The following is a 16,021-nucleotide window of genomic DNA, read 5'->3' on the forward strand; positions in this document are numbered from 1 at the left end:
ATTCTTCTCTTCTGCAGACTAAACATCCCCAGTTCCCTCAGCCTCTCCTCATAAGTCATGTGTTCCAGTCCACTAATCATTTTTGTTGCCCTCCGCTGGACGTTTTCCAATTTTTCCACATCCTTCTTGTAGTGTGGGGCCCAAAACTGAACACAGTACTCCAGATGAGGCCTCACCAGTGTCAAATAGAGGGGAACGATCACGTCCCTCGATCTGCTGGCAGTGCCCCTACATATACATCCCAAAATGCCATTGGCCTTCTTGGCAACAAGGGCACACTGTTGACTCATATCCAGCTTCTGGTCCATTGTAACCCCTAGGTTCTTTTCTGCAGAACTGCTGCCTAGCCATTCGGTCCCTAGTCTGTAGCGGTGCATGGGATTCTTCCGTCCTAAGTGTAGGACTCTGCACTTGTCCTTGTTGAACCTCATCAGATTTCTTTTGGCCCATTCCTCCAATTTGTCTAGGTCCCTGAGGTATTCCTGAGGTACAATGCTGGGAGCTGGGGGGATTTGGCTGGTGCCTTTCCCTGTGTGATTCACGTGTGGCTCTGGGAGCATTCATGCAATCTAGCTGGGTGTGTGAGATGTGATCTGATTAAAATATGACCATACAGATCATTGTTGCAACCACTGTTATATACTTGCAGCAAATATTGTACAAAGGTTGTCAAGTGAGGTGTCTATGAAAAGGTTATGATTTGCTTGTTATGATTATGCTATCTGTATGCATGTATCATTTTTTGTATTTTAAGTTGTAAGTACTGGCTCTATACCTGGATTTCAAATGTTGGTTCCTGGAGTACCGCCCACAAGGTAGCTAGGCAGTACATCTTGGAGGGATTATTCAAGTTAAGCGGTTCATCGAGAAACACTTGGTTGACAATGGACTATGGGAGATGCCCATCTATACTGAGTGAACTGTCATGTAAACGTGCTGTCTGGAGTGTAGGTAATGGCTTCCTGCAATGACTGAGGGAAACTGGGTGTAAACATGTGACTTGCCCATGTGACTCCAGCTCCATCTTGTTGACGTAATTTTCCACCCACAGTAACAACAATGGGATGCCCTCCACATGGTAAAAGCTATAAAAGGCCATGGAAACACCTCCAATTTGTCTTGAATCCTGCTTCTTACCTCTGGAGGAACTTTGCTACAAACTGAAGCTCTGAACAAAGGACTGAATGACCCATCTAAGCTGTGGATGTACTCCAGAGACTTGACCTAAGCCAGCAGTTTATTCCATCACTACTACAAGCCTGAACCAAGAACTTTGCCATGACTGTATGTAATTGATTCCTTTAACCAATTTTAACTCTCACCTTTCTTTCTTTTTATGAATAAACCTTTAGATTTTAGATACTAGAGGATAGGCACCAGTGTGATTTTGGGGTAAGTTCTAAATTATATATTGACCTGGGTGTGTGGTTGGTCCTGTGGGATCAGAAGAACCTATTATTTGATGAGACTGGCTCTAAAGAACCACTCATCTCTGAATCCAGTGTTATTGATGGTGATATAAAAATTGGAATGCCTGAGGAAACTGTCTTTATGTTTTTTTGTTAGCCAGTGTGGTGAAATCACAGGAGTTTACTTTTGTGGCCGGTTTGGTATTGTGATGGATTCGGTCACAGAGACCCTCTTGGGATTGTCACCTGATGTGCTGGAATTACCTCTGAGCCCGTTTTCCCGGCCAGCTTGGGACTCCAGAACCCCACCTTGTTGAGCCAGTCATGCTAGCCTGCTGCAACACAGACCCAGGTCTGGTCCATGCCCCCAAAGCTGCACTTTAAGCAAAAACTGCTCAGCAGGTCACATCTCCAACTCCCAGACACCCAGCTCCCAATGGGATCCAAACCCCAAATAAATCCGTTTTACTCTGTATAAAGCTTATACAGGGTAAACTCATAAATTGTCCACCCTCTATAACACTGATAGAGAGATATGCACAGCTGTTTGCTCCCCCAAGTATTAATAGTTTTGTCCGGGTTAATAAAATCACTTTTGTTTATTAATTAAGTATAAAAAGTAGGATTTAAGTGGTTTCAAGTAATAACAGACAGAACAAAGTAAGTCACCAAGCAAAATAAAGCAAAAACACACAAGTCTAAGCCTAATACATTAAGAAACTGATTACAGGTAAAACCTCCCCCTCAGAGATGTTCCAATAAGCTTCTTTCACAGACTAGACTCCTTCCTAGTCTGGGCCCAAGCCTTTCCCCTGGTACAGTCCTTGTTCGTTTCAGCAGACATCTTAGGTGGAAACTAGGGGTTTTCTCATGACTGGAACCTCCTTTGTACTGTTCCACCCCCTTTTATAGTTTTGGCACAAGGCGGGAATCATTTGTCTCTCTGGGTCCCCACCCCTCCTTCTAAATGAAAAAGCACCAGCTTGAAGATGGATTCCAGTATAAGGTGACAACAGTGTGCCCTTGTTGCCAAGAAGGCCAATGGCATTTTGGGATGTATATGTAGGGGCATTGCCAGCAGATCGAGGGACGTGATCGTTCCCCTCTATTCAACACTGGTGAGGCCTCATCTGGAGTACTGTGTCCAGTTTTGGGCCCCACACGACAAGAAGGATGTGGGAAAATTGGAAAACGTCCAGCGGAGGGCAACAAAAATGATTAGGGGACTGGAATACATGACTTATGAGGAGAGGCTGAGGGAACTGGGATTGTTTAGTCTGCAGAAGAGAAGAATGAGGGGGGATTTGATAGCTGCTTTCAACTACCTGAAAGAGGGTTCCAGAGAGGATGGATCTAGACTGTTCTCAGTGGTAGCTGATGACAGAATGAGGAGTAATGGTCTCTAGTTGCAGTGGGAGAGGTTTAGGTTGGATATTAGGAAAAACTTTTTCACTCGGAGGGTGGTGAAACACTGGAATGCATTACCTAGGGAGATGGTGGAATCTCCTTCCTTAGATATTTTTAAGGTCAGGCTTGACAAAGCCCTGGCTGGGATGATTTAGTTGGGGATTGGTCCTTCTTTGAGCAGGGGGTTGGACTAGATGACCTCCTGAGGTCCCTTCCAACCCTGATAATCTATGATTCTATGATTCTATGACATGTTACTTGCTTGTACTGCATCAGGTTGGTGCTGATAAAGTCCAGTCATTGTACCGGGCTTAGTATGCCACTACAATGAAGTGAACCTTGGAGAATACCCTGTGTGGAGCAGTCTGTACCTATAGTGATCCTGCCCCAAAGGTAAGCAGTAGGAAATCTCCTGTATGATGATTGTATTGAGATATGGAACTAGGCACCCTGTAGGTTCAGGGCTAGAAATCAATCTCTTTGCTCTAGAGCTGGTCCTAACTGCTGTGAAGTAAGGTAAGGTGACTTCTGAGTGGCGTGACAGGTGTATAGATGGCAGCTGATGCTGTAAGGTATCATTGTTCAGGCCCCCGACCAGCTCATCAAAGTGCTTATAAGAGGCAGTTTCAGAGGTCATGGACTGGGGTGCAGACTGTTCTCACTTTTGAGCCCTGGGCCTCTTACACTGTGGCTCATAACAGCACAGAGATGGTGAGTATTGAGAAGGTTGTGATCTGTGGTGTGGTTGAGAGGTATATCTTCTCTTCTGTTCCACAGTGTAGATTCCTAAGGAGTGTAGTGCGGTCCGAGAATCCTTCAGGATGTGGAGAGAAAATCTGTCTCCTCCGCAAAGAGTTTGGCCCTTCAAATTGGAAGTCTGTAGCTCTTTGAGCAATCTAGAGAGGTGTAACAAACAAACAAAAAACCCACAACCCACCTCAGTACCACTGTCATGGAGACTGGGCAGGCAGCTGTAACAGCTACATCCAGTGGTATCTCTAGGACCTGTCTGGCTATTAACTGACCTTCTCTAAGAATGGTCTGAATCTGTTCTTTTTGTGTTTCCAGTAATGTTTCAGAAACATCCTGGGTTTCCCAAGATTAACAAAATTGTTTTGGCCATGACAGTTTGGTAATTTATGACTCTAAACAGTAATGTTGTTGATGAATACGCCATCTTGAGATGCCTGATCATATGGAGTTGACTTGGCATTATGTTGCTTGCTTCATGCATTAACCACATCCACTATGATGGAGTTGGGTTGCGGATGCTGAAAACAAAGTCTGCCTCTTTGGGTAGAGATGTAGGGTTGTTTTTGTTTACAATCTGTTGCTGGTTGGTGCAATGGAGGCTGGCTCTGCCAGATGATTTTGGTAGGATCTAAAATCAGCTCATTAATTGGGAGGACAGTTCTAGATGAGACAGTAGTGTGCAGAATTTCCACCAACTTGTGATGTGTATCTGCCACCTCCTGTAAGGGAATCTGCAGCTCGTCTGCCACCCTCTTGGTAAGATCCAGAAAGTTCTGAAATCTTCACCTAGTGATGCGGGATGGGCAGCACAGTCTCATCTGGGAGAGATGAGGAGAAGTGCGCTGAAGAGGTAGCTTCCTCTTCAGGTGGGTTTTTTTTCTTCTTCTTCCCCTTCTTTCCTGTTCTGAAAAAGCTTTCTCCTGCCCTGGCTCAGGTGCCAGGATGTAGCAAATCATCTGATGGACCCTCCCTGAGAGACGGTCACGCCATGCATGTGTATATACCCAAAGAGTTACAATATGGCCTTGGGAGGGAGAGGCAGGCAGGCAGGCACGGGCGGTTGACGTGATGGAATTGGGGATGACCCTTGTAGTGTGGTGGTGGGCCACCTTGAGGGGCCAGGGAATGATCTCCTCCTGGCCAGTGTCAGATTTGTCAGTGGGTGAGGGTGCCGCTGACTGGGGTATTGGCAGTATACAGCCCAGTGCTAAAACGATTCTGGGTGCAGGGATGTGCTCGATATTGGGGTCCTGGTACCAAGTAATGGGGATTGTGGTTCTTCCCTAATCATCAGGTATCCAGGGTACCAGAGCTCATGCAGTACCATGGGTCCATTTGGTACCACAGAGGAGGGTCCATGGTACATTCTCAGTACCGATAGTTGGGCAGAGCACTCCTTAAATGAGAGTTTTGCCCAGTACAAAAAGTTTGTTGGTGCCACTTTTTTAGAGATGATATGGTAATTGTCTCTCCCTGGGTACTGAGGCCACAGGTCTCCAGAGCATCAGAGCACCTGTGCTACCATGGGCTCCATCCGGAACCCCAGAGGAGTGTCTGTAGTCGGTATCAATGGTTGGGAAGGTGCAGAACACTTCCTAGATGGGAGATTTGTTGCATCTGGTACCAAAGGGTTTCTCTATGTCGCTCTTTTAGAGATGCTATGGTAACTGTCCCCTCTCCTTAGGGGACCATACCCTTGCCTCAGAGCAGGAAGGTGGAAGCCTCTGGTGTCTCTGTGCTGAAGCAGAGCTGACAGCAGGGCTTCTCTGTGTCACTCTTTTAGAGCTGGTACAGTAACTGTCCCCTCTCCCTGCAGTAGTTGCCCAGAGTAGAGCTCAGAGCTCACAGAAGCCCCTTGTCCCTGCCGAGAGCAGAGCTCAGAGCAGGGCCAGTTCACAGCAGGAAGCCCCTTCACAGGTTTCAGCTTCCAGAGCTGCCGTGCCCAACCAGAGCAGCAGCAGAGGTTCCTCTGCAGGGATCGGCGCGGAGATGGCTGCGCCGGGGAACGCCCCTCTGGCTGGCCAGTCCCTGGGGTCGGTGCCGAGATGGCCATGCTGGGGAATGCCCCTCTGGCTGGCCAGTCGCTGGGGTCGGTTTCGAGATGGCTGCGCCGGGGAACGCCCCTCTGGCTGGCCAGTCCCTGGGGTCGGTGCCGAGATGGCCGCGCCGGGGAACGTCCCTCTGGCTGGCCAGTCCCTGGGGTCGGTGCCGAGATGGCCGCGCTGGGGAACGCCCCTCTGGCTGGCCAGTCCCTGGGGTCGGTGCCGAGATGGCCGCGCTGGGGAACGCCCCTCTGGCTGGCCAGTCCCTGGGGTCGGTGCCGAGATGGCCGCGCTGGGGAGCGCCACTCTGGCTGGCCAGTCCCTGGGGTCGGTGCCGAGATGGCCGCGCTGGGGAGCACCCCTCTGGCTGGCCAGTCGCTGGGGTCGGTTTCGAGATGGCCGTGCCGGGGAACGCCCCTCTGGCTGGCCAGTCGCTGGGGGTCGGCACCGAGATGGCCGCGCTGGGGAACGCCCCTCTGGCCAGCCAGTAGCTGGGGGTCAGCACCGAGATGGCCGCGCCGGGGAGCGCCCCTCTGGCTGGCCAGTCCCTGGGGTCGGTGCCGAGATGGCCGCACTGGGGAACGCCCCTCTGGCTGGCCAGTCCCTGGGGTCGGTGCCGAGATGGCCATGCTGGGGAACGCCCCTCTGGCTGGCCAGTCGCTGGGGTCGGTTTCGAGATGGCCGCGCCGGGGAATGCCCCTCTGGCTGGCCAGTCGCTGGGGTCGGTGCCGAGATGGCTGCGCCAGGGAACGCCCCTCTGGTTGGCCAGTCGCTGGGGGTCGGTGCCGAGATGGCTGTGCCGGGGAACGCCCCTCTGGCTGGCCAGTCGCTGGGGTCGGTTTCGAGATGGCCGTGCCGGGGAATGCCCCTCTGGCTGGCCAGTCCCTGGGGTCGGTGCCGAGAGGGCCACGCTGGGGAACGCCCCTCTGGCCGGACAGTAGCTGGGGGTCGGTGCCGAGATGGCCGCGCTGGGGAGCGCCACTCTGGCTGGCCAGTCGCTGGGGTCGGTGCCGAGATGGCCGCACTGGGGAACGCCCCTCTGGCTGGCCAGTCGCTGGGGGTCAGTGCCAAGATGGCTGTGCTGGGGAATGCCCCTCTGCCTGGCCAGTTGTGGGGGTCCCCTCTGGCTGGCCAGTTGTGAGGGTCGGTGCCGAGATGGCCGCGCTGGGGAACGCCCCTCTGGCTGGCCAGTTGCTTGGAGGAGCCTTTCCAGGGGGAGTCTCCTGGTGGCTTTTTTTCCCCCCCTTTCTCCCTCTCTCTTCTGTTCTTCACCACTCGACCCCTTTTGAAGTGAGAGCTCCGGGGATGATCAGGGGTCAACACCCCTGCAGACTGAAGAGTTTTCTCTAAAGGGAGGAATTTTTACTTCAGCTCCCAGCTCCTGTGAGGCTGCAGCTTTAGGTGTGGCAGGTACAGCACTTTTGTGAGGGTCTCCCAGGCACAGTGAGTGTCATTGTCTTTACTTTTTTTTTTTTAAACTGAAAAAGAAAATAATTATGAGTCTACTAGATGCCTGTGGTGGGAGGGGGAGGGGAAGACCCCAGACAGGAAAGGAAAGTGAAGTTCTTTTCCTTTCTCTCTTTTCTTTTTAACCAAAGGAATAAAATAAAACAAAACACTAGCCTGAGTACTTTTAGGGAGAAGAAAGGTAACAACTACTTATGCTAATGACACAGATAAGGACAACTGCTCCTTCCATCAGAGACCAAAGGCAGTAGAGAAGGAAGTGAGGGGGGTTCCCTGTGCAGTGCTAAAGACCCTCCAGGCAGACCACAAGGGAGGGAGAGCACATACCCGGGCTCAAGGGGATACTGCTACCAAAAATCTCCGATTAGAGGTGCAGGGGCACACAGACGCCTAAAGTGGAGCACCCATAGGGACACTACTCGAAGAAGAACAGTTTTTCAACCAGGTTTTCAAATGAAATTTTCCAAAAAAAGGTTCTGCTTGTTCCCAGTGTTGGCTTTGTGTCAAAATACTGAGGGCCTGAAAACCAAAGTGTCCTGGGTGCATAACCTAGTCTACGGGGTGGTGTCTGCAGCAAGTAAGGTCAGGGTCAAATATCTAGGGCTTCCTTTTGAAAAGTAACCAATAGCACCTGTCCCCTCTGCCTCCCCCCTCCCCCACCCGCAACTTTCTGGGATCACTAAATATCTTCCCTGGGGGGACTTTAAGACCAAACACTTCCTCACTCACAAGCGCTGAGTGTGTATGAAACAAGAAGAGCTTTGTTGGAGGGGATGGGGAAACCAGCACCCAACTGGGGAGAGCACAGTAATTACAACTCACCTATCTGTAGTTATGAATCGTAAGTAAACACCCAGTTCTGTCCCTTTGTGTCTCCAGCTGTGTTCTCTGATTCAGTTCCCCACCTACAACCACTGAACAGATGCCCCTTCAGCAGTGGTTTCCTCCTTTGCTACGCTCCACTCACTGTTTGGTGTCAGCTGTTGGCCTTGTCCTAGAGCCTGGTATCAGGCAGGCCTGTGCCCTATCCTTTGAGAAATGCCAGCTGGGCCAGCCCCCAGGCTCCACCACTTCACTCAGCTCTGGTGATTTCAGCCTCGTTTGCTGAAGGGAGTAAGGGAGGTCTGCCCAGGGCTCCCTCAGCCCTGCTGCCACCCTCTGCCACTTTGGCAAAGGGCCACCTCGGTGCTGCCTTCCAATGAAGAGTTTTCTGACTTTGCAAAGTCTTTAGCAGAGTCACTCCATGCTGCGGCAAACAGGCCCGACCCAGAGCACACCTCTGCTGAAAAAGACGAATTCCCTCTTCTATCTTCCATGCTCCACTACCCACTGGCTGCGACTTTGCTTAGGGTGACCCCTCGTCCAGGGCACAATCAGTACAGTTCCAATGCCTGCTGCCACACAATAAGCCTTGCAACCTTTCACTGCTCCAACAGCCAAAACGGACATGAGCTTTAACCACAACAACCCAACGTTGATGCTGAGATGGTGAGGCGTCCCGTGGCTTCCCTGTCCCCATCCAGAGCCCAGCATCATGCCAGAGATCAGGTCAGTGTCTGCCCACACTACACAGCCCCTGTAGGGTGGGGGAAGGAGCCCCAGGGCAGCCTGAGGATCATTCAAGATATGGCCAGCTGTCTCTGTCCTTCACCCCATGCAAGGGCCAACGCACAGGGGTCTTTATGGCACCAGCAGAATCCCAGTGGGATTAGCACTTAGCCCTGCCTTCCTCAGGAAGAATAATCATGGGGTGCAAGATCCCTGCTTCAGCACCTGCACAGAAGCCCCTCATCCTCAGCCAGGAAAAAGTGATTCAAATGGATTCAGTGCCACCAAAGGGGCACCACCCACAGCCCCTGGTGGACCGGGCACTCCTGCCGTCAGCCATGGGAGGCCTTGGGCAGGGAGTGGCCATATTCTCCCCATCCCTGCATCACGTCTCACCTGGCCCAGGATGGAGAGGAACATTCCCTGTCTAGAGCCCAGGCAGAGCTAATGGGGACGTGGAGACTGGGCAGATGTGGGGGTAGGAACTTTAGCAGTGGGAGCCCAAATCACCTTAATACATTTTGGAGTTTTGGGGAACCCTAGAAGTCTCACCCACACTTGTGGGGGCTGGGCAGCGGGGGATTCGACACTCCTCAGACAGACCAGAACACACAGCGTCATCTGCTTTGTAAGGAATTTCAAGATTTTGGGGCCTGACAGCCAACTGCTGACCACAGGGGCAGGGCCCTACTGCCTGAGGCTGGACCCAGCCAGGAGGCTCTTGTCCCTGGACATGCTGAACGAGATGTGGGCCGAGAGGCAAAATGAGCAGAGTTAGTGGTTCCTCTCTGGCCTGATCCACCACTTTCTCTACTCCTTCCTCCTGGATGGCGCCGGCCCATCAGCTAGAACCTCATAGACCTATTCCTGTCCCAGGACAGGGGCCGAGGGAGAGGGTTCGGATAGTCCTGGGGTCAGCGTTGGGCCTAGTGGGATGCATAATATTTTCCAGTTCAATCTCCATGGGGCCCGCCCTGCCCCTAGCCCCATAACCGGCCTTATAGGGTCTGTCCTACTCTCCCAAAGAGTTCTGGGTGTGTAATCCCTTCTGCCAGGTGTTGTCTGCAGCAATGAGGGCAGGTTCAAATATCTAGCCCTTCCTTTAGAAAACTAGTGAATACCACAGGCTTGAGCCCCAATCCAGAATTTCTGGGGTCCCTAATTATCTTCCCTGGGAGCCCTTAAGAGGCAAATATTTCCCCACTCCTAAGCCCTGAATCTGTGTAGGGCTTCCATGGTGGGAAAGGGAACCCAGCATCATCTTGGGAAAGCATGCAACAATATGTATCCATAGGGTTACCATATTTGAACATTCAAAAAAGAGGTCACTCCACGAGGGGGGGGTATTTGCTCGCTCCCCCCCACCACATCCCTGTCCCTATCCCAACTCCACCCCTTCCCCAAAGTCCCTGCCCCAACTCCGCCCCCTCCCTGCCCCATTGGACAGCTTCCCCAAATCCCCGCCCCGGCCCTGCCTCCTGCCCTGAGCCTGCCGCATTCCCCTCCCTCCCAGCCATGCGAAACAGCTGTTTCACGGCGCAAGCGCTGGGTGCTAGGGAGAAAAAGCAGGCACTCTCTCGAGGGATCAACATTCACTCTCCTTCTTGAATGATCAACTCTTCTTTGGGGAAAAATAATAATGGCAAAATCCCGGACATTTTTAAATATTTAAAAATTCCTCCTGGATGGCGATTTAGGAAACAAAAAGCCGGACATGTCCGGGAAAATACAGATGTATGGTAACCCTTGTATCCATGTTGTGAATAATAAGTAAGCACTCACTCCTACCCCATGGTATCTTCAGCCGTGTCCTCCAACTCATTCCTCCCCCACTGTTGTGAATGACCAAATACAAGTGTCCCTTCAAAAGTTCCTTCCTCCCTCCCTCCTTGGCTATGCCCCACTCACATTTGGGGCAGCTGGTAGTGTTATCCCAGAGTCTTTGAGTGCACTCCATAGGTTCCACCTCCGAACCCATCTACAGTGATTCTAGCTGTTAGCGCTGGTATTAGGGCATCATTAGACTTCACTCCACCCTGGTTTTACTTCCCACAGCTCCAGCAGATGTTCACCACCTTGTCACTGCTTCACAGCAAGAAACTACCCCACTTCTTTGCAAAATCTTCCAGGAAAAAAGATCCACAGTACTTCAGACCCTTGAGCGAAGTCCTTACCTCCAAGCATGTGGCTATAACTCACCCCCCACACACACACAAAAAAACCCACCGTTTTCTCTTTCTTTAGATTAAATGCCCTTGTCATACCCCCAACTCCAAAACCAGTAATGAATATTTGTGGTTGTGGTTAGGGTGACCCCCTCCCCCATGGTATACTCAGTACAGCTCTGTTACCCAGCTATAACACAATAAGGAAAATAACAGTTTATTGAGCCAAAACCTAAAACTTAAAAGAATTTTAAACAAAATGACCCAAACGTTCATGCTGGGACAATGGGTAATAAAATGCAAATAAGCTTAGGCTCACTCTGTGTCTTCCCCCAGACACCAAAAGATGGCAGCAGAGAGCCCCATGGAGCTTCTGACCCCCTGGTGTTCTCAAGCAGCTCTGGGCTGCTCTTCCCCATGCTCACCAACAGGTGGCAGAGGTGAGCTCCCCCCAGCACATCGGGCCACAGGCCGAACAGGTTGATTGGTCAAACACTGAAATAGATTGATTGAAAATGGCACCACAATGCATCATGGAAGTTGTAGTTGGGTTGCCTTATGCTCCCATTCTCTTCTATGGGCTCTCTGGCTAGACTACATTTCCCATGAAGCACCATGGCCAGGGATATTTATTATTGGTCGTTCACACCAGTGGGTGGCAAACTGAGTCAGAGCTGCCTATAGCATGAGATGGGGCAGTGGGTGTTTACTTAGCATGTGTATGGCTATATACAGTTGAGTTGTTATTGTCCTGCTTTCCTATGCTGATACCAGAATCCCCTTCCCTCTACAAAGCTCTTCTTGCTTCATACACAGACTCGGTGCTCATGAGGGGGGAAAGTATTTGCCTATTCAGTACGCCCAGGGGAGATGTTTAGTGATCCCAGAAAGTCTGGGTAGGGGGCTTGAGCCAGGAGTATATGTTACTTTTCAGAAGGAGTCTCTAGATATTTGAATTTCCACTAATTGCTGCAGCCAACACCCAGCAGCTGGGGTTATAAACTCTGGTTTTTCAGGGCTCCCATATTCTGATCAAATATTGACACAGACCCTTTGTGTGGCAAAATTTCATATGTAACCCCAATTTTCTTGCCAAAACCAGGGCATTTTTGAGCAGCTCTGATTGGATGGCTGCCATTCCCCTCGCCCATGTGGTCCCAGCCATGCCAGGAAGCGACGCCACAAAGGAAGAAAACTGGAAGGTGTCTTCAACAATCAGTTTAATCACAGATGGGATCACAAACCCCAAAATGCTTCCAGCAATCAGCTGATGATGGTGGGCACCATTAAGGGGATTTGGGTGCTTTAGCAACAAGTCTGGGTTGCTTTTGATTGTAACCTCAGCTTGGGATTCCCTGTGGCTCCCCTGGTGAAGAAAACTGAGTGAACAGAGCTAATGAAGGCAGGCTGCAGTGAGGAAAGAAGTGTAAGTCCCAGGGCAGCAGCAGGGTGACAGGGAGTATATGGGGGTGCTATCCTATCGGGGGAGCTGGGAACATGGCAATTGTGAAGGACTTGGACACAATACACTGAGTGGGCTATTCCAGAGGAAAGGGGCGGAGGAGGAGCAGAACAGAAGCAAGGGGCAGGTGTGCGTAGCTTTACTGCGTGGAAGATCATTGAACTGTTGCTGGGGTGACTGGAAGCCAGGGGCAGCGGAGGGGAGTTGGGATGGTGAATGTGCTACAAAACCAAGGGGTAGGGTCATAGAATCATAGAATATTAGGGTTGGAAGAGACCTCAGGAGGTCATCTAGTCCAATCCCCCACTCAAAGCAGGACCAGCACCAACTAAATCATCCCAGCCAAAGCTTTGTCAAGCCAGGCCTTAAAAACCTCTAAGGATGGAGATTCCACCACCTCCATAGGGAAGCCATTTCAGTGCTTCACCACCTTCCTAGTGAAACAGTGTTTCCTAATATCCAACCTAGACATCCCCCACTGCAACTTGAGACCATTGCTCCTTGTTCTGTCATCTGCCACCTCTGAGAACAGCCGAGCTCCATCCTCTTTGAAACCTCCCTTCAGGTAGTTGAAGGCTGCTATCAAATCCCCCCTCACTCTTCTCTTCTGCAGACTAAATAACCCCAGGTGCCTCAGCCTCTCCTCATAAGTCATACCCCAGCCCCTTAATCATTTTCGTTGCCCTCTGCTGGACTCTCTCCAATTTGTCTACATCCCTTCTGTAGTGGGGGGACCAAAACTGGACGCAATACTTCAGGTGCGGCCTCACCAGTGCCCAATAGAGGGGAATAATCACTTTCCTCTATCTGCTGGCAATGCTCCTACTAATACAGCCCAATATGCCATTGGCCTCCTTGGCAACTAGGGCACACTGCTGAGTCATATCCAGCTTCTACTCCACTGTAATCCCCAGGTCCTTTTCTGCTTAGCCAGTTGGTCCCCAGCCTGTACTGATGCATGGGATTTTTCCGTCCTAAGTGCAGAAGTCTGCACTTGTCCTTGTTGAATCTCATCAGATTTCTTTTGGCACAATCCTCTGATTTGTCTAGGTCACTCTGGACCGTATTCATACCTTTCACCGTAACTACCTCTCCCCCCAGTTTAGTGTCATCTGCAAACTTGCTGAGGGTGCAATCCATCCCATCATCCAGATCATTAATAAAGATGTTGAACAGAACTGGCCCGAGGACCGACCCCTGGGGCACTCCGCTTGATACAGGCTGCCAACTAGACATGGAGCCATTGATCACTGCCTGTTGAGCCCAACAATCTAGCCAGCTTTCTATCCACTTTATAATCCATTCATCTAATCCATACTTTTTAAATTTGCTGGCAAGAATACTGTGGGAGACCGTATCAAAAGCTTTGCTAAAGTCAAGATATATCACATCCAGAGCTTTCCCCATATCCACAAAACCAGTTATCTCATCATAGAAGGCAATCAGGTTGGTCAGGCATGACTTGCCCTTGGTGAATCCATGTTGACTGTTCCTGATCACATTCCTCTCCTCAAAAGTGCTTCAAAATGGATTCCTTGGGGACCTGCTCCATGATTTTGCTGGGGACAAAAGTGAGACTGACCGGCCTGTAGTACCCCGGGGTTCTCTTTTTTCCCTTTTTAAAATATGGGCACTATATTTGCCTTTTTCCAATTGTCCGGGACCTCCCCCGATCGCCACAAATTTTCCAAGATAATGGCCAATGGCTCTGCAATCACATCAACCAACTCCCTCAGCACCCGTGGATGCATTAGATCTGGACCCATGGACTTGTGTATGTTCAGCTTTTCTAAATAGTCCTTAACCTGTTCTTTCACCACTGAGGGCTGCTCACCTACTCCCCATGCTGTGTTGCTCAGTGCAGTCGTCTGGGAGCTGACCTTATCTGTGAAGACCGAGGCAAAAAAAGCATTGAGTACTTTAGCATTTTCCACATCATAGAATATCAGGATTGGAAGGGACCTCAGGAGGTCATCTAGTCCAACCCTCTGCTCAAAGCAGGACCAATCCCCAATTTTTGCCCCATCATGTACACAGTGGTGATGATGGCAGGGCCCCTCTGCCCCACAGGGACTAGATGACATGCCCAGCTCTGAGGAGGACGGGGGATAGCAGCACTTGCACAAAACATTGGGGAATGGAAGAAGGGGTGTCCTGTATCCAAAAGATGATAAGCCCCCCTCTCCCCACAGCACAACACCCCGCACTGAGCCCCTGCCCTGCTCTCCACAGCACAGCACCCCCCAGTGAGCTCCCTGCCCCACTCCCCACAGCACAGCGCCCCCTACTGAGCCCCCTGCCCCTCTCCCCACAGCAGTGTCCCCCACTGAGCCTTTCCAACCCACCCCCTGCAGAGTGTAGTGTGTGTGAGGTGGACAGTTTTCATCACCTCTTTACAGTGCCCCCTACTGACCTGGTGCTGCTTCTGCTTCTGCCCCAGAGGGCGCTCCTTGCATCCCACCCCTGCAGTGGGGCAGGGGCTCAGCTACGTACCTGAGACTGTAAAGTCAGGGCTGGAATGAAGGAGCAGCACAGGCCCCAATGCCCCTGGGCAGATGAGTGGGGGGAAGGGTCAGAGCAGGTGCTACTGGGTCGGGAGCACGTGGCAGGGCCTAGGGACAGCCCGGGAGTGTGCTGGGGAATCCCCTTCTCAGAGAGAATGGGGCACCGGCAGAGCTGTGGGTGGGGGGAGCCCAGGGCTGGGCTAGTGGGGGACAGAGGAAGAGGCTGCAGGGCAGGATTGGGGGTACTGGCGGAGCTGTGGGTGGGGGGAGCCCAGGGACTGGGCTAGTGGGGAACGGAGGAAGAGGCTGCAGGGCAGGATTGGGGGCACTGGCAGAGCTGTGGGTGGGGGGAGCCCAGGGGCTGGGCTAGTGGAGGACAGAGGAAGAGGCTGCAGGGCAGGAAGAAGGTGCATCAGTAGAGCTTGGGGGGAGCCCAGGGCTGGGTTAGCGGGAGGCTGCAGGTCGGGGACACAGAGCTGGGGGTTTCCTGGGGCTATCTGTGCTGGCGAGGCGCGTTATCCCATCTGGCCACTGGGTGTCACTGTTACTTCCAGGATTCGTAGCTCTCTGGCTGGGAGGAAGCAGAGGGCTCAGAGTTAACCCCCTCTCCGCCGAGGGCCTTGGTGCCTCCTCCATACTGAGCCCGCCAGAGGTGAGGGGGGGGGCGGGGCGCCAGTGGCTGATTAGCTGGGCTGGGTTCTGGGGCGCTGCTTTCTCTGGCTCCTTGTCTGCATGTCTCTCCAAGGCCTGCTGCAAATACATTTCCATACAAGAGTCCCTCACCCCCACAGCATAGAGGAAACTGAGGCACGGGGCTGGCAGTGATACCCCAGGACCACTGCCAGCCCATCCCAAACCCGGTCACCAATCATAGGTTTCTCCCTCTGGCCAATGTAGCCTTTCTCCCTCCCCCATATCGTCAGTGTTATCCTGGCTCCATACCCTACTCTTTCACAGCTCTAGACTTTGCTGTGTTGTTAACTCTGAAGCCTAGTGATTCCAGATTAAATGCCTGCATTGTTAACACTTTCATGGCTGATCATTTACAAATCTAGCTGATGTGCTCCACATCCTCCCCTCCAATGCAAAACTGCCCTCCGCCATGTTGGGTGCTGAGAGCCCCAACTGCCCCACACCCAAATCTCTGCAAAGTCATGTGCTCATTATAAAGCTCTTTTACATGGACAGTTTAGGGATTTCAATAGAAAGAAGATGGCCTATTAGGGCAGTCCCCAGTCAGGATCAGGGCCCAGCACTGCACAAA

This window comes from Lepidochelys kempii, chromosome 6, assembly GCF_965140265.1.
Source record: "Lepidochelys kempii isolate rLepKem1 chromosome 6, rLepKem1.hap2, whole genome shotgun sequence".
NCBI classification, from domain to species: Eukaryota; Metazoa; Chordata; order Testudines; family Cheloniidae; genus Lepidochelys; species Lepidochelys kempii.